Raw genomic sequence first — 24568 nt, 5'->3', positions numbered from 1 at the left:
TATATGTGTGTGTATATATATGTATATATATGTGTGTGTATATATATGTATATATATATGTGTATATATATATGTATATATATGTATATATATATGTGTATATATATGTATATATATATATTTTTTTTGAGAGAGAGACAGAAAGAATGAGAGCATGTGAGCATACAAGCAAGGGAGGGGCAGAGGGAGAAAATCTTATGTAGACTCCATGCCCATCGTGAAGCCAAACTCAGGGCTCTATCTCTCTCAGGACTGTGATATCATGACCTCAGTGGAAATCAAGAGTAAGACACTTAATTGACTAAGCCATGGCACCTAAATGTTCTGTTGTTGTTGTTGTTGTTTGAGAGAGAAAGTGTGAGTGTGTGTATGTGTGTGTGCGTGCATTCAGGCAGAGAAAGGGCAGAGAGAGAAGAGAAAGAATCTCAAGCAGTCTCTGCACTGTGGCCACAGAGCCCAACTCTGGGCTGGATCCCACAAACTGCGAGATCATGATCTGAGCCAAAATCAAGAGTGGGATGCTTAACTGACTGAGCCATCCAGGCGCCCCACATGTGTTCATTTTTTAATGTTCTTTCAGAAAACAATACAGTTTACAACTAACTTGCACTTCAAAAAATTCTCTATGACTCTAGTTCTCTCTTGTATATGTATTAGCATTGCTCTATGGTCCATCGAAATTTCATTTCCTTTTTTATTTCAATTTTGCTCATTTCATTCCTACCCATTCTTAACATTACAATTATTTTCCTTGTAGGTTTTGCCTTTGCCTTTTAAAATTTGCATATCTCGCTTTACCTAGCTTAGCATCTTGGCCTTATTATGCTGGAAAATCCTTTTAAAAACTTTCAATTCTCTGGAATTTTGTCTCAGTTACTTTTCCCACTAGAATGTTCCAATCAATACAAATGAGCTACTGAAAATTCCTATCTAAAATTTACTGCCAAGGTAAAATTTTCATCTTCACTTCCTTAAATAGGTTAAATCTTATCTCTTAGCTGCTTGTATAAAAGATTTTATATACCTTTACTTATGTAATCTACCCCTACCTATGGAGAAAAAACATCAAAAAATCAATTCTATGAAATTCTCTTAGAAGTTTCTAATCTACAGAATAAATATGCTATTAAAAACCAATATTTATTGAAAATTAACAGATGGCAAAAACCTAATATATTAAATAGTAGTTACTAGTTCATAAAACACTTTTGGGTTTATTCCAGCAATCTTGGGGAATATGTGCTATAGCTCATTTTTCACAAATTATGATACTGGGGATCAGAGAGGTTAATTAACTGGATTAGATTTACTCAGCTCTTAAAGATTGTATCTGTTTTACCTTTAAAATACATCAAACATCCACATTTCCACACTGCTATGCTCTCATGTAAGCCACCATGAGCTCTCAACTCAATTACTGAAATTGGCCTCTTACTTCCTGCTATTCAAAAAATGGTCCACAGACCAGCAGGCAACACACATCACCTGGGACACTGCTGGACATGGAGGGTCACAGGCCCACTACAAACTACTGAATTAGAGTCTGCATTTTAATGGTATCCCATGTGATCATAGTCACAGTAAACGTTTATACGTCTCATTCTAACTTACACCACTACTTCCTCGTCTTCTAGTTCCACATAGCAACCAGAGTAATTCTTCTAAAATGAGAGATTCTATCACTGGATTGTTGAATACTGGAGACCAATTTGGTACCAGGTCTCAAAAAGTTTTAATATGCTCACTCCCTTTAGCCTTCTAATTCTACTCCTCAGATTTTATCTTACACATAGTGATGTTCATCCCAGAGGTATATATAAAAATGTGTACAAAATTAAATGTCTGTTGGTTAAGTTATAATACAGCTACATGACATAATAATGTATAGCCACAGATAACCATGTCTTTTACAGAACATTTAGCCAACTTAAGAAATGTACCTGACATACTTTTAAGAAGGAAAAGTAGCATAGAACACAAATATACAAATAAATATACGATATTCTCTATATGTGGTATGTGTGTTTACATGTTCCTATAACAAATAAACCAGAACGCTAATGGTGTTTTTCCCAGTAGAGAAAAAATTACGTTCTTATTCACACTTTTCTATATTTCCTAAGAGGTAGCATTTTGCATGTTAACAATATGCCAGATGTTTTACTAAATTTTATAAGGCACGTATTACTATTTCCTCCCTTACTAGAAAAGGTACCTATGACTGATGAAGGGTAGGTAACTTTCCCTAGAACATGTAGCTCATAAGTAGCAGTCACCATTTGTCTTAGATCTGATTCCATAGTCCAGACACTTAATCACCACTTTATTCCTAGTGTTCAGGGGAAAACATTAAAAGACATTGTATTAGGACCACAAAAGTCTAGAAATAATACATAATTTATGGAGAATGAGCCTGCTTCCTTGAAAACAAGGAATAATTTTTAATACTTTATTTTCTAGGGCACTTCTGCTTTTACCCACATAGCCCTCTCAAAATGCAAAAGAATTTTTATTTGCATCCAAGTAAATACTGCAACAATGGTATTGCAGATATTAACAACATCAAGGTGTAGTCTACACACACACACACACACACACACAGACTCTGACCTCCAGACAATAAATAACAGAAGTCAAATGATAATGCTTGATCTATTTTACTAAACAAAACAAAACAAAAACAAAAAAACTACTCATGCTAATCTTATAATAAGACAATTCCTCTAAAGTATGTTTCTATACATCTCGTGACAGTTTTTTTTATTTTGTATGTTCTCTTCAAGGATGTTTACACAGCAGAGAGCCTTAGAAGTTAGAGACTGTATCTCTTTCAAATCAGGATACTAAAGATAATGCCTTCCTCCTAGGCAAATATTGGATAGGTCTGGCAGTAGTCCCTTGTATGAGGAAAAGTTTCTCAAGCTTGGGGTTCCTTGATTGTGACACACGCCTACTACGTGCACAGCACTCAACCGAGTGGTTCCTCATCACTCCATGACACTTATAGAGAAGGGAAATTGATACAACTGAAGCTCTTTCTGCCTGTTGCGCTGGGCATGAGATTTTGTCTCTGACCCAAAAGGCTGTGGCTTCTGTCAGCATCTGTGAAACTGGCAGACTAACTTGTTATCTTTCAAGCAAGGTAAAATCTCAGATCCATGCCAGCTCCTGACACCAGAAAGGGAAATCATAAGATTACTCCATGAGAGGGGTTAAAAACTAACTAGGAGAATCAGAATAGAGGTATTTAAAATTGTCCCAGAGTAGAAACATGGAAGGGCTCCACTCACTGTAGAAATTTCCTTCCGAAGCATGTTTTTTACATCTGGATGGCCTCTTTTCTTCCAGCGACTGCCTCACGCAGCCTTTTCATCTTTTCTACTTTTAGAATTCTTCAAAAAGAGAACATAATTAAATCTGATTTGACTGGATGAAGATTATTAAATTCTTTAAAATATTTACTAAATCATTGATGGAAAAAGTATATTGATTTAAAGAAAATTCTGTGATCTATAATACACAGGGTATAGTAAAAGAATCTTTTTAAATTCTGTCTCAAGGAAGTATACTTTAATACATAAGAAAAACAAGAGGTCTTTGAGGTTTCTTTCAGAGTTATCAATGATGACGTCTCATGGTTTTAGATTTGACTATATGAAATTGTTGACATCTCAACATTTTTTTGCCTGTAATATTACTTCTTATGTAACGTCACTCCCATACATGTGATTTGAGAAACGGAAGTGAAAGCCTAATGATATTTCTCATTTCATGATGCCATTGTCTGAATACAGTAAAAGCCCTTGCACAGTTAATGACATTGGCACACATGATGGTAACAATGATGCTTGGCAGGGCAACATTTGATGTGATATAGAAAAGATTCAAGCATAATCTATCTCCTGGTTTTCTGGTGTTTCCAATTTTTTTTTTTTTTTTTTTGGATCATCAATACTTGGATCGTAGCTTTTTAGATCCAGGTCCCTTTTCCTCTAAAAGAGATGGTTTACAGGGCACCTGGGTGGCACAATCGGCTAAGCATCTGATTCTTGACTTTGGCCCAAATCATGGTCTCATAGTTCATGGGATTTAAGCTCTGCATCATGCTCCATGCGGACAGTGCAGAGCTTGCTTGGGATTCTTTCTCTCTCCCTCTGCCTCTGCTGCTTCCCACACTCATGCTCATTCCCTCTCCCCCTCCTCTCCCCCTCAACAAATAGACTTGAAATAATTTAAAAAATATAGAAAAGTGATAGTTTTCCTAACTGGGCCTATTTATCAGGAGGCATTTAAAGTAGTATTTCACTGTGTTTTCCACCTGTTTCTTCCACTAACCTCCTGAAACAGCCCGTTTTCAGCCCACAAAGAAACAAGTCAATTATCTGCCCATTAGTCTTTCTTTTCATATTTCTCCTTTTATTATTTTTCCTTTTTGGCTTCACTCTCAAGGATTAAAATGATGTTTAGGGGCACGTGGGTTGCTCAGTTGGTTACGTGTTTGACTTTGGCTCAAGTCACGATCTCACAGTTCGTGGGTTTGATCCTCACATCAGGCTTTGTGCTTACAGCACAGAGCCTGCTTCAGATTCTGTCCCCTTATCTCTCTGTCCCTCCCTTGCTGACGCTCTATCTCTCTCAAAAATAAACAAACATTTGAAAGAATCCAAAATTATCTTTAATGATATCCCATTCAATCTCCTTTACTAATACAGGAATCATCTCTTCAACATCTTAAACACACCAACATTCAGGCTCTGTTGTAAAAAGTGCAGCAATAAACAACTCACTATGTTATGAAGAAGGCTATCTTGATTTGAAAAGTCTCTAATTGTTAAAAAATTATTCTTTATAGCATCATGTAATATGAATGTTGCAACTTACTTTGGGTATTCTAATTCAATCCTCTATTCAATCTGTTGGGGGTTATGCAAATGGGAAGAATATAAAGGAATAAATAAGTGAGCAAATGAAATGGCACAGTAAGCTTGTGCAAACCACAGTTAAGGTAATAACCCCGGACATTGTGATAAGATATTAGGGATGGGAAAGCCCCTTGGATTGGGTGATCAAAAATATCTACACTGAGGGGCGCCTGGGTGGCTTAGTCAGTTAAGCGTCCGACTTTCCGACTTTCGCTTAGGTCATGATCTCGCGGTTCGTGGGTTCGAGCCCCATGTCGGGCTCTGTACTGACTGCCAGCTCAGAGCCTGGAGCCTGTTTCAGTCTGTGACTCCCTCTCTCTCTGACCCTCCCCTGCTCACGCTGTCTCTCTCTCTCTCCTAGCAATAAATAAAACATTTAAAAAAAAATAAAATAAAAAAAATATCTACACTGAGCCCTTCTCTCCCAGAACACAGGCATTAAGTGCTAAATAAATAATTTTTTTAATGTTTTATTTGCTTTTGAGAGAGAGAGAGAGAGGAAGGAACAGGGAGAGAGGGCAGTAGAGAATCTAAAGCAGGCTCCATGCTTACAGCAGTGTGTGCCCGATGTGGGGCTTAAACTCATGAACTGTGAGATCATGACCTGTGCTGAAATCAGACGCTCAACTGACTGAGCCACCCAGGAGCCCCTAAATAAATATTTATTAAATGGATAAATAAGTAAAAAGGTTGGTAGTAATAGATACATGTAAATTAAAATTGAACTTTTAATCAATGTAAACATTCTTCTTTCGGGTTTAATGCATGCTAACTAAGTAGCATGGATTAGGGAAAAGAATACAGTCCCAGAGTAATGATTCCGTGGGGACCACTGCTTTGAAACTTGATTAGATTTATAGTTAACGCTATAGAAAAATGCACACATACATATGCATGCAACACTCTCCGTCTTCACAATGTTTCCAACTGCCTATAAATACCAGCAACAGAAAAAACAAACAAGTCCTACGGTAGCCTGAAGAAGCCCTCCCTGAGGTTTAGACAAGTACTGCAGTACTTGTCCTTGGTGGTTGGGCCATATCCTCCTGCCCCTTACACCCTCTTCAGTACAACAGGGCTCTGACCTGTGTGCTTTCTCTCCTACAAACTGTACCTCCATTTCTTTTTTGAAAGGCTTCCATCAGACTGTCCATGTGAACTTGGGCTGCACGCTGCTGGAAGACTAGCAACTGGGAACTTCCTGGGGTATCCCTTAACGAAAGACTGGGAAGCGTGGAGCTATAAATAATCCAGCTCTCCTGCTGTTGAAGGATAACCCAGAGGTGTGACCCCCACTGGCTGAAGAGCTCTCCAGAGCATGTGAGACAAAGTTCCCATGAGAGCTTTCAGAATCCCACTTGGGTTCCTTCACTTCCTACCACATCCCGCCTTCCGTTCTCCTACCGTGCTTTTCTGGAAAGACTTCCTAATGAATTGCTTTCACGGGAATATCCTGGTCCTGGTTTATCTCTGGGAAATCCAAACTAAAAGTGTTGGGAGTGTTATCTGTTTCCAATCCATTCACTTAGAATAACAGATTGGGCAAGACTCACAACCAGGGCTGGCTTTATGCGACTGTTACCTGTACAATCACATGGGGCTTCGTGCTCAGAAGGGAACGTCACCCCATGGGAACAAGGGGTTAAAAGTTTGTGATTGCCATCTTAAAATTCTTCATAATATTATCTTGGAATTTGTCTTTTGCTAGTGAAGTCTGATGGGACAGTGGGGCAAGTGGCAGAGGACTTGGGGCCTCAGATTACACATGGTCCTGCATTGTGCCACCCCCCCCCATCTCCCCAGGGCAGACAGGTTCTCAGCCTCTCTCCCCCATACGGAGCCAGCATCTGCAGCCACTCTGTCCCCAGAAGGGACCTAGGTGTGAGCGCAGGGAGGGTTTCATGGAACTGCAGCGTGTTGAGTGACCCAGGCACTCTGAATTTGGTACTCACCCCAGGAGCATCTTTCTGCCTGAGGGAATATGACATTAAATAGCAAATAACACCATGACATTTCATTTTTTTTTAATATTTTTATTTATTTCTAGGAGAGAGAGAGACAGCATGAGCAGGGGAGGGTCAGAGAGAGAGGAAGACACAGACTCTGAAATAGGCTCCAGGCTCTGAGCTGGCAGTCAGCACAGAGCCCGATGTGGGGCTTGAACCCACAAACCGTGAGATCATGACCCAAGCGAAAGTCAGACACTTAACCGACTAAGCCACCCAGGTGCCCCATGACATTTCAAGAGAGAGACTGTAAAAGAAAACAAAAAGCTTTTTTCCTGCTTTTGACCAATTCATGGGCCCCCTGAATTATGTAACTAGCCCTGCACATCTTTGCAATAATTATAATGATGACTGGAGTGCCTTGATTGAAAAAGTATTAACTTATTCATACTACAAGAATATCCACCAATTAAGTCAAGCTAAAGAGAAACACAGTCAACTAAATTATTCTAAGTCAATGTGGTAGAAACTGTAGTTGCTTAACCCAACATCCACTGCCTCCTCTCACCTTCAGGAATAGAGAACAGCTACATTACTTCATAGGATTCAGATTAGGTTTTCTAATCTCCCTTATATCTGGATATGGTCACTTAAATAAGTTCTGGCCACAGACATATAAACATATATGCTGTACAGGACTCCCATGAAAGTTGCCTAAAAGTAGCTGAAGAAAAATGTTTTTTGCCAATTTGTCTTACATCCTTCTTAGAGACTGAGTCTCTTAGAGACTCAGTCATGAAGCAACCATCCCGCTAATGAGGTAGCTGTAAGGATAGAAACAATGGGCTACGGTAGTGAAACAGAAAGACAAAGTCCTAGATCTTTAATGGAAATGCCATGCGTCTCTGGACTGTCTATATCTGGGCTCCTTTTATATAAGAGGGAAGGAGAAACACCTCTCTTTAGGTAACAGTGTTTTTCCTCCCGCTGTGTGTAGACAAACTTGACCTTAGCTGACAAAAAAAAAAGGCAATTATTTTCCTGCTAAGAAATGTCTAACATATGACCAATTAAAAAAATTACTATAGTTGACACACAGTGCCACATTCATTTCAACTGTATAATGTATGTTTCAACATCTCCATACTTTATGCTCTGCTCACCACAAATCTAATCAATCTTTTTGCAACAAATCCACTGAAAGCCAATGTTCATCAAAGTAGTTAAAAGGAACTGCACATTTTATTCCATTTCTTGATTTTAAAATACACTTCTGGAGGTGTGCCTGTGGCTCACTCGGTTAAACGGCAGGCTTCGGCTCAGGTGATGATCTTGCAGCTCAATAGTTCGAGACCCATGTGGGACTGGATGCTGACAGCTCAGAGCCTGGAGCCTGCTTGGGATTCTATATCTCCCTCTCTCTCTACCCCTCCCGCGCTTGTGCTCTCTCTCTCAATCTCTTTCTCTCTAAAACACAAATAAATATTTTAAAAAAAACGTAAGGGGCGCCCGGGTGGCTTAGTCGGTTAAGCGTCCGACTTTCGCTCAGGTCATGATCTCGCGGTTTGTGGGTTCAGGCCCCGCGTCGGGCTCTGTGCTGACTGCCAGCTCAGAGCCTGGAGCCTGTTTCAGAGTCTGTATCTCCCCCTCTCTCTGACCCTCCCCTGCTCATGCTGTCTTTCTCTCTCCTAGAAATAAATAAAACATTAAAAAATAAAAATAAAAAAATTAAAAAACTTAAAATACACATCTTGAAAAGCTGGATGTTCAAACCCCTACAGCTGATGAAACAGACAACAGAGCAAAGGAAAACATCTATTTGGGATGGTTGTTAAACTCTTTGATGCAAACATTCACAATATATAAACCAATGAGTCCCAATGATGCCTGTTGAACTTTTTTTTTAATGTTTTTTTTTTTTTCATTTTGAGAGACAGAGAAAGCGAAAAAGAGAGGGAGTATGCATGTGTGTGTGCATGAGCAGGGGACGGTGAGAGAGAGAGAGAGAGAGAGAGGGAGGGAGGGAGGACAGAATCACAAGCAGGCTCCTCACTGTCAGCAAACAGCCCAACATGGGGCACAATCAGCCCAAATCAAGAGTCAGATGCTCAACCGACTTAGCCACTCATGCACCCCTGAACTGCTTGGTTTCTTAAAGTTTGCAAATTCAGATGTGTTGCCAGAAGGTGCAGGTGCTCTATGCAGGGTAACAAGAATTTTTTTCCTGTATAATTTGGCTTGGAATAGATATTTTACCATCTGAAGATGATAATGGCCTTAACAGTTTGCAAAGGGGGCTCAGAGCACAGGAATTCCTCACTGACATGTTTTTTAAAAACTTTTTAATGTTTATTTATCTTTGAGAGAGAGAGAGAGCATAAGCAGGGGAGGGGCAGAGAGATAGGGAGACACAGAATCCGAAGTAGGCTCCAGGCTCTGAGCTATCAGCACAGACCTTGACATGGGGCTCAAATCCACAACTGTGAGATCATGACCTGAGCTGAAGTTTGGTGCTTAACTGACTGAGCCACCCAGGCACTGTCCTCACGGATATTTGACGTTTGAACATTAAGAGCTGGCTGCACTGAAAGAACAGTAGTAGTCTCATCTAGTTGTATGTTGAAGGGAAATTAGAGCTGCCAATTCCTCCATGATTTGCTTCAAAATATTAAGAGTATCACTGAATTTGACATAAATGATGCCCTTAATAGAGGCATTGATTCAGTGCTTCCTCATAAACCAACCTGATGTTTCCAGAACATATGGCTTCACCAAGAGGTTTCCCATGCGTATGGATTCTTCCTCTCAGCCATGTGATAAGCCATTCTGGAGGCTTCCAGCCCAGGCTTTTGTGATGAGGCAAATTCAAGTTTTGATAACATTTTAGCCTTTTCAAACTCACAATAAAATTCTACATGATCAGTACATTTTTTAGGATGGATAAATAAAGCATGCTTCTTCAACTTTCTCGGCATTATAGAAGTTTATTGGGGAAAAAAAAAAATCCTGGCCACGTAAGAGGCATGCCTCAAGCTTTGCAATAAAAATAAAATTAAACAACATGTATGCTTTGTTATACGTTTTTATGTTTTTCAATCAACATTGGCCTGACGTAAATAAAAACAGATGCTCATATTCATGATGGTTGTTACATTTCTGTTAATTCCTATCAATGAAATCTATCGTATCATGCTGTGAGAAACTTGTGTTACCTGATGATTTTCAATTACAAAATTTTTATTACTTCAAAGCAAGTGTACAATAAAATGTGACTTTAATATTTATCATAAAGATGGACAAAACTGAATAAACAAAACATTTTTGCAGCAAGTTCACAGACTGTTGGTATGTAAATAAACCTTTTAATTGATTCTCAGGCCTGCCACTTAGCACTGACATAAACATTGTCAAGCTGCTTATCTTCGTTCTGTCTCTGTATTCTCATGTGTAGAATGAAAATTTAGTCTACATTAAATCAAATAACTTAGTATATAAGTCAATCTGCAAAATCAAATTCTCTTACCTTTGTTTCTGGGTCATGTTCTGGCTACATTACAGTTTTTTGTGCAAACAAAATGAGGGATTTTTAAATGAAGTATGGTCTCTTTTTCCCCCAAATATCCATATTTTGATACTAGATTAGCTAGTATAATGTATAAAAATTTAGTTAAGGACTTGCACATTTATCTTGCTACAAGTTAGATAAACATTGGTTTAGAATAAGCATATACTAAAAAATACACTTGAGAATTTAATAGTGATCACTCACTTTCTGGTATGCTTTCCAGCAATATTACCAGGGAACAGAACCTCAAATTAGGAAGGTGACAATTACATGCTATTCTAATTTTCACAAGTATTTCTCATTTTACTTACAATCCTGGGATGAGATGTGATAAAGTGTATAAAATATAAGCCTAGTATTGTATAAAAATATTCTGTGACCAATGGAATAACAAATATTGCATAAAAATGCAGAACCATCTCATTTCACAAATAATTCAAAAAACTGAAGATTTACTAAGATAATCATGAGAGCTTTCAAATAACTGAATGGTTTTCATGTAGGAAAAAAAAAAGAGGTTCAACATTCTTTATAATCTCTAAGAATTAAAACAAAAAACTTACAAGAAGATAAAATTTCCTTTCAATATACATAATAACTTTCTAATAATTGACATTGTCTAAAGATGAATTTATTAAGCACCACTGGAGATACTCTTTCCTACATTTCTCCTAAACTATGTATTTTACCATTTCTTTTATTCATCACATTCTAATTTCATTAATATGTTTTAGTAATCTCCGCATCCTACCACTAACAAAAAAGTTTTGAAGAGACCAGTTACATGCTCCTGAAGGATGGTCCTAAAACTTACATCAATTTATTAATCAATACTCTTTGACCATAGTTGTTCAATCACTTATAAATTCAAACAACTAACTTGTCACTGTGCTCTTGTTCTTCAATTTGGTCTGTAAAGTCACCATAAGAGACTACTGTGGTCTTTCTATGTTTACAGTAGTCCAATAAATTATGAGTTTAATAATAACAATAAAAGAAAGGGACTGATTAATCATAAGACATTCACATTAGTATTTTGTTCGTTTCCATTTAATGCTGCCATTATTTCTACTTGCTCATAAGCTACATTATAATGTGTTTTTTTTGGGTTGTTTTTTTTTTTTTTTTTTTTTTTGGAGAGAGAGAGAGAGACAGCCTGAGCAGAGGAGGGTCAGAGAGAGAGGGAGTCACAGACTGAAACAGGCTCCAGGCTCTGAGCTGTCAGCACAGAGCCCGACGCGGGGCTCGAACCCACGAACCGCGAGATCACGACCTAAGCGAAAGTCGGACGCTTAACCGACTAAGCCACCCAGGCGCCCCTCATAAGCTACATTTTAAAATAACTTCTGGGGTGCGTGGGTGGCTCAGTTAGCTGAGTGCCTGACTCCTGGTTTCGGCTCAGGTCATGAACTTGCAGTTTTGTAGGATTGAGCCCCACGACAGGCTCTATGCTAACAACACAGAGCCTGCTTGGAATTCTCTCTCTGCCAATCCCCCACTCATGCTTTCTCTCTCTCTCTCTCTCTCTCACACACACACACACACACAATAAATAACATTTTAATAAAATAAATAAAATAATTTTTTTTAAAAATTATCATGTTATTTGGGTACCTTGTTTCTGAACTCCAGTTTTCCCCATTTTAACCATCTTAGTCTTTCATCAATTCTTCCTTCAGTTCATCATGTTTCCTCAAATATGAATAACTGATTCATTTATGAAATTTCTTTCAGCGCTTTAGGACAGAACTATGTATTTCTGGAATGTGGAATGTATTTCTGGAATTTCTGGAATAGAGGATACTGATGTATGCTCAATGGGAAAAAAAGAAAGTAAACTTGCACTCAAGTAGCTCAATTGTGTCATCTGTGAGGATTACATCATCTAACCCTATGCAAGGAGCCTAACTTCTTTTTATTTCTCATAATTTCAACAAAAGTTAGAGTCTTTTCCAGTGTGCTCAAAGTTTTCTAGATGTTACCATGAACTCTTATAATATAGATATTATTCTTAACATTTCAAACTGCACTTTTGCATTTCTATATGCATTACAGGCAGAGAAAGTGAGTTGTTGCAAACATTGCTTCAAAACATGTAAAATGGCTGTTTTTTTAAATTGTGTCATGACAACATTAAATAAGATACATAAGTGATATATAGAGGCCTTCAATAACATCTAAAGCTAATGTACTCCATGAAAAGTGTGCAGGAAAAAAAGTGCGCAGGGCATTTTCCCCTCAGAAATTTGAGATGGCATCCATAAATTTTAAAAAGTCTTTACCTAGACTTACTAGAATGTATGTATGTGTATAAAGCCAAAAGGGGGTTTATTTAAAAACCTGGTTATTTGGTGATGGGGGAAGGGTTCAGTATGCATTCTCTGTAGGAGGATAAAATATTCTGAGTAGCCTAGAATGATGGTCCCCAGGGCCCCAAGGGCATTATCACCTGAGTCAGTGCTTTTCTTTCTCTCCAAAAGAGCATGGTTTAAATGAAAACTGACATATTTATCCGAATTTTTTTTATCATGGAATTCTTCATTTGGAAAGGTTTTTAAGAAGTTCAAAGTGAATTCTATTCCTGGATATTAGTAAGTAATTAAATACCTATAATGCAGTCGGTCACAACACCCTATTTATGCGGGGCCAAACACCCCAATCCATTGTTAAAGTATTCAATAATGCAATCAAAAGATCTATTTTGACCCTGATTTTTGAGCTATAAATTAATTAGTCTTAGAACTTAAAAAGTAAGCATTGATAAGCAGCATTTTATCTCCCCTTCAGAGTAAAACATCTCAGGTCTTTTGTATGTGATAATAATAGTTTATAAAGGTAATAATATCAATAAGTTTCCTTGTAAGTATTTACCAGTGTTTTTCAAATTTAAAAGAAACAGAAAAAAGAAAAAGAAGGCATAATTCTTCTCTAGCAGTTGAATTTTTTTGGTATAGGCTATCGAGTCTCCATAAATAAATGCTGTGAGTCAAAAATTTATATTTTCTCTATGATTCATTTCAAAACAAAAATTAATAGTGATCAAAAATAAGTTTTAAATATTAATATTAAATATCAAAAAAATACAAAGTATCCTTTTCCATCAAGGAATAAAACTATATTTTCTCATCCCACTCACATTTAATGGAAGGTTGTTGTTTTAGTTAATAAGTTTTAAAAATTAATGGTAATAAAGCACCTACAGACAATGACATTCCTCCCAAATTAATCCAACTCACTATAATGAATATTTAAAGCTTTGTTTTGTTCCTTTATTTGAGACACTTTGTTGTTCTTCTATCTTTCTATATGAAATCTCCTCAGGTTGTTACTGACAACCCAGAGCTTCCCAGTGATACGTTTTCCTTTTAAAATTTCTCACCCTGCTGTGTGTTTCTGGCTCCTACTGTAAGTATACACTACATGAAATAAAACTTTATACTTCTTCTTCCCAACTACCCTTCTCTGATCTGAAAGAGAAGGGTTTCTTTGTGTCTTTTATGAATTTTTAGTGCTGCAAAAAAGTGGAATTCATATCAAATAGATAACTCCAATGCCAGCAATATGGACCATCATCTGTAGATTTTCTTCAAAAAATACTGAAGCCATAAAGAGGAACAATAAAAGCATTTTTGCTCTGCAGTTTGAGCTAGTCAAAATCCGGGGGGCAGCGGGCGGTGGGGGGAGTCATTTCTGACAGACAAAAGGCATGACTTCTTCCCTATTTGATACATTGTAGGAGATAAGCAGTGAGAAGCATGGAAACTGATGATATTAGGTCATAATATTTTTCCTACAACAAATATAAATGCTTTACTACTTCCCAAAGTTTATTCATGCATTCCTGCCAACATGATTATTCATTACATAATGCCTTTTCTAGAAGCAGATAAACTTTAAGTGTTATCATTATTCTCATTTCTCTGAAAGGAAACTTTAAGCATTATCTCCCTTCCAAAAATGGGAGCACTAACACCCTGAAGTTAAGTAATTTTCTCTAGTAAAGAACTTTATTAGCATTCTAGATCTTGGTTTCATATGAAAATATTAATTGATCAACAAAAATGTGTTGAGGGGCACCTGGGTGGCTCAGTCAGTTGAGCATCCAACTTCGGCTAAGGTCATAATCTCACGGTTGTGGGTTCGAGCCCCGTGTCAGGCTCTGTGCTGACAGCTCAGAGCCTGGAGCCTGCTTGGGATTCTATGTCTACGTTTCAATGCCCTTTCCCCACTCGTACTCTGTCTCTCAAAGAAATAAATAAATGTAAAAAAAAAATGTGTTGAGTACCTATTTATAGAAATGATTTCATTCAGCAATAAAGAAGATATAAAAACGTATGAGAATGTTTGCCTCTATATATAACTGAAATGGCCAAATAAGATAGGAATATACATTACCGTGTGATATCAAATTAGTAGTAGTGATATCCAGTACGATACAAAAAGGAGAGAGTCTGATGGTAACTAATTTTAATATAGCAGGTGGAAAATGAATGAATTTTGAAGAATAATAAAATGTAAGTAGACTTAAAAAGAGAAGGTATTTTAGAAAAGGAAAAAAATAATGTAACAGAAACAAAGTTTCTCTGAAATAGTGGTTTGTGTAGACATAAGTAAGTTACGATTCATGATTTGAGCTTATGAGTAGGCACATGAGCTTTGGATGTACACATTAGGGAAATAATATGAAAGTCTTGAGCATTAGGTACAGACTTTCATATCATCACCGCTATACTGAATGTTGTCTTCTCCCAAAATTCTTATGTTGAAGCCTAATCCCCATTGTGATGGTATTGAGAGAAGGGGCCTTTGGGAAGTGATTAGGTCACGAGGCTGGATCCCCCATGATTGGGATTAGTGTCCTTATATAAGACACCCCTGAAGTATCCCTTACCCTTTCTGTCATAGCAAGAAAATGGCTATCTATGAATCAGGATTGTCTTACAAGACAATCAATCTGCGACATCTTGATCATGGACTTCCCAGTCTGCAGAACTCTGAGACACAAATTTCTGTTGTTTATATGTAACTTCGTCAATGGTATTCTGTTCTAGTGGCCTGAACTAAGATAAGCACATAGGAAATTAAATGCCATTGAACTTTAATGAAGGGTAATATCCTGAGTACACTATTTTAGAAAGTTAAACTTAAAATAAGTAAATGATAATAGCTGGTATTTGCTGAGACCTTGCTATGGATCAATTATTGTGCCAAAACTTTTCCATGAATACAGTTAATTTAAAAGTGATTTTTTGAGGGGCGCCTGGGTGGCTCAGTTGGTTAAGCATCCAACTTTGGCTTAGGTCATGATCTCACGGTCCGTGGGTTCGAGCCCCATGTCGGGCTCTGTGCTGACAGCTGGCTCAGAGCCTGGAGCCTGTTTCAGATTCTGTATCTCCCTCTCTCTCTGACCCTCCTCTGCTCACTCTGTCTCTTTCTCTCTCTCTCTCAAAAATAAATAAAATATTTTTTAAAGTGATTTTTTGAAATAAATAAAAGCACAATGCAAATTAAGCAATTAGTTCCTAGATGGTTTTTTCGGTATTAAAAGATTGAATATACAAATGAGCACTAGCCAGACCATATATGGCAAAAGAACTCTGATCTATATAATCAGTTCAGAAAACCACACTAGAACTTCTGTAAAAAACCAGCCCAAACAAACAAACCTTTGCATCAACTAGCCCCAAACAGTCAGGATTTGATCAACAACTTGTAAGCTGTCAGGAGTTCTTACTTTGTTTTGTTTTATTTTGTTCCTGCCTCCAACTCAGGACCAACGAGAGAGAGAACTAAATATTGCTCCCTAAGCCAATCACATAAGAAGCACTGCTTATAGTTAGCCTGCCTCCAACTTACCATGCTAATAAATTCCACTCAGAGAATACCTGAAACCCCTTTCGGTCACTATAAAGTTTCCCACTTGTGAAATGCAAGTGATGGTGACTGACACCCTTGCTATAGCAAGCTCGGAATAAAATCCTCTGTCTGATCTCCTTGGAGTGGTCTTCATTCATTTCTAGAGCATGCAACAGGTAAACAGCCTTTCTGGAGGCAGATATAGAAATACATATCACATCCCTGTGAAGAAGGAGCCCTTGTGCACTGTGGGTGGGAATGCGTACTGGTGCAGCCACTATGCAAAACGGTATGGAGGTTCCTTAGAAAGTTAAAAAAAAGAACTACCATATGATCCAATAATCACACTACTGGGTATTTGACCAAATATAAAAACACTAATTCAAAGGAATACTTGTACCTACTGCAATATTATTTACAGTAGCCAAGATATGGAAGCAGCCCAAATGTCCGTTCACTGATGAGTGGATAAAGAAGAGGTGGTATACATAAACCATGGAGTAATTACTCAGCCATAAAATAGAATGAAATCTTTCCATTTTCAAATACATGGGTGGGTCTAGAGAATACAATGCTAAGTGAGTAAGTCAGTTGGAGAAAGACAAATACCACATGATTTCACTTACATGTGGAAATTAAGAAACAGAACAAAAGAACAAAGGAAAAAAGAGAGAGAAAAACCAAAAAACCAAAAAAGAAAAAGAAAAAAAAAACCAGACTCTTAATTGTAGAGGAAGACCTGATGGTTACCAGAGGGGAAGTAGGTGGGGGGATCGGTGAAATGGGCAAAGGGAATTAAAAGTACACTTATTGTGATGGGAACACTGAGTAATATATGGAATTGTTGAATCACTGTATCGTACACCTGAAACTAATATAACACTGTATGCTAACTACACTGGAATTTTCTTTTAAAAAGCTAAAAAATAAATAAATAAAAATAACATTTTGTTTCTTCTTAAAAAAAAGAAATAGGTATCACATCCTTGAATATGGGCATAAACTTTAATCAATTCAATCTAATTTCAGTAATTTATCCTAAAAAAATAAATACAAAGTACATAGAAATATACATGAATATTCCTTGTTGCATTATTAATAATATTTTAAAAATACAGCCAACCTACCTAAAACTAAGAGTTTGGCTGAATAAATTGTAGTAAACAACAGAATAAAATAACATGTAGTCATTAAAAGTATATAGTAAAGGAGTATTTATAGACATGGAAAATTTTTCTTCAGTATGTTCTCAAGTAAACTGAAACACTATATATAGTACAAATGACACTAATTATTTTTTTTAAACTTTTTAATGTTCATTTATTTTTTCAAAGAGTAAGACAGAGCATGAGCAGAGAGGGGCAGAAAGGCAGGGAGACAGAATCTGAAGATGACTCCAGGCTCTGAGCTGTGAGCACAGAGCCCGACACAGGGCTCAAACCACAAACCATGAGATCGTGACCTGAGTCAAAGTCAGATGCTTAACCAACTGAGCCATTCCGGCATCCTTACTATCTTTTTTTTTTTTTTAATCTATCTGCAGTGATTTCTTCTAGAAGCCTTATGTAAGTACGGTTCAAATTTTCTTCATTTTATAAATCTATATGCTCAACTGTTATATAAGAAAAACTTAATCTTTTATCTAATTCCAAACAAAACAAATATCACCCTAAATTAATGTTTGGTCCCACCAATTCAATTACCCATACGTAAAGGTGACCTCATATATGCTTTGTATTTCATGACATCTGCCTCAAAATGTTAAAGGAGATCAGTAATTATAGATAATGCAAATGATGAGAACAGAAACCTCTTCTCTTAGGGTATTCTATTTCAAACATTTATACTAAATGTTATATTATTTATTTTATTATAATAAATATTATATTATATATTATATAATAAATATTATATTATTTATATTATAAAACATAAATATTAAAACAATAAATTTAATAACATCACAGAGCTGACAAAATAATAAGTTACTGAATCCTGTCAAATGGAAAAAATGCCCCCAATTTTCAATCCAAAGTGTATCCATACCCCTTGTTATGTAGTGACTTTGCACTCTGCCATGGATTTTACTATATGGCTTGATTTGAACCAATGGGAAATTGGTCAACATGCTGCAAAAGCAAAAGCTTGAAAGGTGCTTAAGAGTTTGGATTTTTTCATTCATATCCTCCGAGATGACCATGAGAGGGATATGCCTCGGCTAGCCCTGTGGAGTCCCCGGGAGAAGACGAGAACAACCATCAGAAATCGTGTCAATTCACCATCATGTCAACTGAGACCATCTTCTGCTGACAGCCAGCTGACCCACACACAGCTAAACAAGCCCCTTGAAGATTCTCAGAGCTGCCTCTGTGACTCCCTCAGATACATAAGCAATATATCCTTATGTCCATATATCACTAAAGTACTGTGTATATTTGCTGCATAGCATTACTGCAGTAATAGATAGCTGATATCTAAGCCAAAGTCTGAGTGATAGTTGGAATGTAGATGATTAACTGGAAGCTAGAACTCTGTTTTGTCCTGAGGGTGTTTGTCAACTTGAATGACTTACGCTTTTAAAATATGTATATGACATAAAATCATTACCACAAAAAGGTTTGTTAACACATCATCACCTCACATAATTATGATTTGTGTGTGTGTGTTGAAAATTTTTAAATCTACTCTCTTAGCAATGTTCAAACATACAGAACAGTATCAGTAACTACAGTCCCCATGGTATATATGCTTTCATTTTGATATTTACAGGGAGTAGGAAAGAGTGTTGAATGCCAGGGTGCGAACTCAAGGTGGGGGTGAGTTCTAAGAGGTCTCCAAAGTAGCGACCCAGGCGCGTGACAGAGGAAAAGCAAGTATCTCTTTGAAGAACGACAGCTTTCTTTTTAGAACTCAAAGAATTCCAACAATTCATTTTCTCAAAAATAAAAAATAATAATAAGCAGCTCATCGGGAAAAAAGTAACCAGAATCCAGAACATTAGGAAATAAGGAACTATGAATAAAAATTAGAACAAAGAGCAGAAAAAGACTTAGAAATATATTAGATATGAGAATTCAAAGAAATGGATTTAAAAACTATCATCACCATGTTTAAAGAAAAAAAGACAAAATTTACCATAGTATCAGGTAACAGGAAACTATGAGTAATAACTTAGCATTTTTTCAAAGGAACTACATGGAACTTTAAAAAATGAATATTAATGCTGAAGTTAAAAATTCAAGGCCTGGGTTAAGAGATTAGATGTGACTAGTTTACCTTCTTTATTAAAAGGTGTTTCTGGGGGCACCTGGGTGGCTCAGTTGGTTAAACGTCCAACTTCAGTTCAGGTCATGATCTTGCGGTTTGTGAGTTCAAGCCCCGCGTTGGACTCTGTGCTGACAGCTTAGAGCCTGGAGCCTGTTTCAGATTCTGTGTCTCCCTCTCTCTCTGCCCCTCCCCTGCTCATGCTCTGTCTCTGTATTTGTTTATTTTACTGAAGAATATATTTTATATTATGATATTAACACTATTCTATATGTTACAATGGTAAATATTTTCTTTGTCAAAAAATTATGGTTTCACTCTTCCTGGAAAACCACTATTTGAAAAAAAAAAAACAGGAGGAAAGCCTCTGAACAAAAGAGAAGTTTGTATTTGCAGCCAAACTGAAATCAGAAAATGGAAATCAGATGTTCACAATGATTATACTTATTTACCACAAAGCAATCAACAATTATAGTCACTGCCAAAGTCAGAACTATTACAGAAACTCTATTCCTTATAATGTTAGTAAATACATACAAGTTTCTTATTGTAACATATTGTCTAGACAATGTCTTCTCATTTTTAATAGAATTCACTAAGAAAGAGATACATACGAAAATACTAGCAGAACAGAGAATAAACTGAAGGCTTAATATAACTGCTAATTTAATAAATAGTAAGAGTTTCCAACATGGCAATTCAATGAACCTTCTCATCTAGAAACTTTCCTAAGTATTCACATTCACTTGTAAAAGGATTTGTGTCTTTTCCTTTTGGTGAATTTCATCTTCCTTTCTATTTATTTTTATCTGCTTTTCAGTAGTAATGATTTGACTATCATCAAAATAAAATAGAATTTCACAACACACATATTTGAAATGAAGGGTTCACTTGCACTTAAAGTGCCGTATCTTTCTGTTAACAGTAATAATACAAATTTATTATGGAAAGAATGAATGGTATTATAGACATAATCTATTGATATCAATGTGGATCAATGTCTATTACATACTTCATAATAATCCACAGTGTAGTATTCATGCTCTAATATAAACTAATTCTCTTGATTTGGGCCTGTCCCTGTGGCACACTCAGATTAATAAAATTTGGTTAAATTGACACTGTGCTACTTTTCAACCTAAGCCTTAAGAAGGCTTGGAAACTTGTGCCCGGTGAGACCAAGTAAGTACGCTGGCTATGTGGCTGAAAAGGATATCTGGATATGTTACAGGAAGAAGAAGTCCTGAGACTATACAGGATAAGACAGATTCCTAGCCTTTCCAACATCAGAATTTATCACATTCCCATTTTCGCAAAGATGAGAGTGGGCAGGGTTGAAGGAGAAAATGAAACACAGATTTTCACTAGAAGAAACGTTTGAGTTATAGATGAGATAAACATTTTCAAAGAATCTCTTCTTTCATTTTCCTGTAGTGAACCAGAAGATTCTACTGAGATTTGTTCCTCGATATCTTCTATAGATTTCAAAGTATCATGTCAATATTATTTTATTACATATACATCCTATTTTATTTTGATAAAAGTAAAATACATATTTTCGCAACACATTGGCTTAAGATTCAAAAGAAAAAAGATATACATATTTTAAAAGCAGGAATAGTATAGAAGTCCCTAAATGCTCAGAGAATTATATATGAAATTCTCAAGTCACAGAAAAAAAACTTCTAAAAAATGTTGGGTGAAGGTCAAGGCAGTTATCACTGGTAAATTTTTCACATCATCATAATTTAAGAATGCCAAATTAGATAAATATCTGGAAGCCGAGAGATATTATTTATAGATTAAACTATCAAAATCAGTAATATTTCTGCTTCAAAATAGCACATAATTATGTTAGCGATTTTGTTCACTGACTTTATATAAATTTATGAGAAATAATACTGTTTCATATCACATAAGTACTTTTTGAAATAACTTAGCAAAGCAAGATTTCTGTGAAATAAGAACTTTTCTGACAAGTCCCTAAATAAAAAATAATACTGTTTTTCCTTTTTCAAAGATATAACCTAAGCCCTCCAAAGAAGAAAACCTTCTCAGAATCCTGAGATCTCCAGGGGGAATACAGGAAGCTAAACATATTTTTATGAATGTTCCTTTAATCATCACTTAAGATTATAGCATCAGGTCTCTTCTTAGTTTTGTGGCAACTACAACAACAACAACAAAAATGCCTTTCATACAATCCAGGTATCCTAACTCGGTTTATGAGTCACAAAAGCACGCATGCGTGCGCACCCACATACACATACAAAATAATCCAGATACCAGATCATGGGTCTTCCTCTATCCTTGTGAGGTATTAGGAAATTTGGTCAGTAGACCTTTCTCTCTGTACCTGTTTAGACTTTGGTTTTTCCTACTATGTAAATTCTATCCATGGTTCCATGAGAGCCACGCTAGACTAACAGTCATCTTGACTAAGAAGACTAATGAAGACATCATCTAAGCACACTGCTGATACACGGTTTTGTACCATCTGGCTGGCAAATGTACACGGGCCTGTTCACTATGCTCTGTGCACGTCATCTTGTCTACCTTACCAACACAGTAAGGCAAGTTATTCACGTATTAGTGTTTTCCAAGTTATAAAAACAGCCCCAGGAGACTACTGTCCCCAAAGTCTTGTCCTCCCCACACATGCATATGCATATTCCCTGGAAACGTCAAATTCTCTGAAGACCACAGAAGTTTGTTTTTCTCCAGTGAAGCTTGTGTTTTCATTTCACCTTCAGCAGTCAAGAGTTTCTCCCGTTTTCACAAGGCATGAAATTATGTATTAGTGAAGTAAATTATCCTCCAGAATATTAGCAACAGACGCTCTATTTCTTATTGCCATCAGCTTAAATACATCCTTTCAAAAACCCCGTTATATCATTTGCCCCAAAAATGCATTATAATGAATGAAGTAACATATGAAAGGCCTTTACAAGAATTGCTATCTGCCACCATATCCCTGCCTTTGGTCTTCCACATGGTTTTCATTTAGTTTATAATCCAAAGGATATCAATTTTATGAGATTAAAAAAGAAAAAGCAGAAAAGGAGTGTAAAATTTTCACCTCATTAAAAAGATGCACACATTTCCTAGAAAGCACACATACTAACATTTTCTGTGCTTTAACCTGGCACATTATTATGAGGCCACTTCACCAAAGACATCGAGTTACTGGGCACTGTATTACTGCTTTCATTTGTTCAGAGTAATGGCAAGAAAAAATGCATGTGTTAAAAATAGACTAATTCATAAATTGTGTCTCATTTTCAAGCCCACGAAGCAAGCAATGTGATCATTCCTGAAATTAGCCAAATTTGGTGCCTTATCCTGACTTGCAATCCATTTTAAGCCGAGGAGAACAGGATTGTAATGAAGCACATCCTCAGAAATCACTGCTACAAATCTGCACCAGCCATGCGGAATACTTAAATTAGAATCGACATTAAAAACTCATGTTGCCATTATTCTGCCCTGAATCTCAAAGCTCTTCTCACATATTGAGACACTTCCTCCCATATTTCACCAGAAAAGATATGGAAATGGTGGTTTTGACTGAGAAGTTCTCCCTATTTACTAGACTTCCTTCCTTTCCCTCACTTGGAACACGTGACATTTTTATAGTGATTATTATAATGGGACAAAAGAAGTCACCAATGTGATACTTCTACTCCCTCTTCTCAGAAACCGCAAGTAGGAGCTCAGGTGGGTAAGGGATGAGAAAGTCTTGGCTGGTGTCTGTGGGGTGGGACAATAAAGTCAGATGAGGTTGGAGGTAGAGTAAAAATTTAAAGTTGTATTTAAATAATAGCCGGCTTTCTCTTAGATCAAGTGGCATACAAAATTAAATTGATATACGGGTGATCCATCTTGTCATATGCTTTCTAAAGGGGCATTTTGGACGGGAAGTCCTGATGCAGTGGTTGTACTCCTGGCTCATAAAGGGACCGCAGCATCAGGAAGGGAAGGAGCAACAAGGACACAAGGAAGGGACAACAGCCAGACCAAAGAAAGGCGTTGCTTTCATTATGAAGAAAACAGACAGATGCAATCACCAAGAAGATTACTCCAAAGAGAATACACTGTTTTGTTTCGTTGAAGCCAATGGTCTATTTCACAGCACTGCCCCAACTCTGCGCTGTACCCACTTCCAGCCACTGAAACACGATTCAGGGAGCGGATCTATTATTTGAGTCATGACAAAATTCATATTTCAAGATTCTATTTATATAGGTCTTTATATTAATCCAAGATATGCTTTGATTTCTAACTTGTTTGAAATTCCTAGATAAATAAAAACTATTAGCTCTAGGAGATTTTTACAGGCAATAACTGGCAAAGATTTAGTACAAGTTAAATTTGCTCTTACATAAAAGATTTTCAGCCCTTCAACCATGTACTTTTAGAAGAATCTCTTATTTACCTCACTGTGTACAGTGTGATGATTGAACTAAAGATAAAAAAATAAAATTCTGCATACTCAGATACAAGAGCCTTATATTCTCCAACCCATTAACACAGCATTGTAATCACAAGTCATTGTATGCCCTCAACAAAAGGACTTTCCCTTCAAGCACACCTTTTGTCATTTTATTTGCCAAATTCTCATTAACATCAAGGCACAGACTGAAGAAAGGATATTGTAATTTAAGAGCTTTTGTGCGTTAAAAATCATACAAAGTTATCAAGAATAAACTCTTCGGCACCTAAATAGAAGTATAGTTATTACAGGTTTCTCAAAGGCAAATGCCAACTGAGTTTTGTTTTTGTTTTGTTTTTCAATATACTCGCAGCAATTCTGTAGTGCAAATTCAAAGTTATGAAAACATACTTATGATTCTGTATTCCTCACCACTCTTCTTGATAGGAGATAAAATAGGATACAACGGAAGCCAGGTAAACATTGAATTATGACAAAAATAAATCTTGTCACACATCTTGATTCTATAAGTTACATAAAAATTTTATACGAGGATGAGTAATTTAATTATTACAAGAAATTT

At 36.6% G+C, this 24568-nt stretch overlaps 1 protein-coding gene across 2 annotated transcripts in view; it reads right to left on the bottom strand.

Moving 5' to 3' along the window:
- Positions 1-24568, bottom strand: part of MARCHF1 (membrane associated ring-CH-type finger 1) — a 553625-nt gene that overhangs the window by 494326 nt on the left and 34731 nt on the right. The window lies entirely within an intron of this gene.

This window comes from Crocuta crocuta, unplaced genomic scaffold (genome assembly GCF_008692635.1).
Source record: "Crocuta crocuta isolate KB4526 unplaced genomic scaffold, BGI_CrCroc_1.0 scaffold346, whole genome shotgun sequence".
NCBI classification, from domain to species: Eukaryota; Metazoa; Chordata; class Mammalia; order Carnivora; family Hyaenidae; genus Crocuta; species Crocuta crocuta.
The sequence above is the reverse complement of the archived record's forward strand: the minus strand, read 5'-3'. Positions and strand labels throughout refer to the sequence as shown.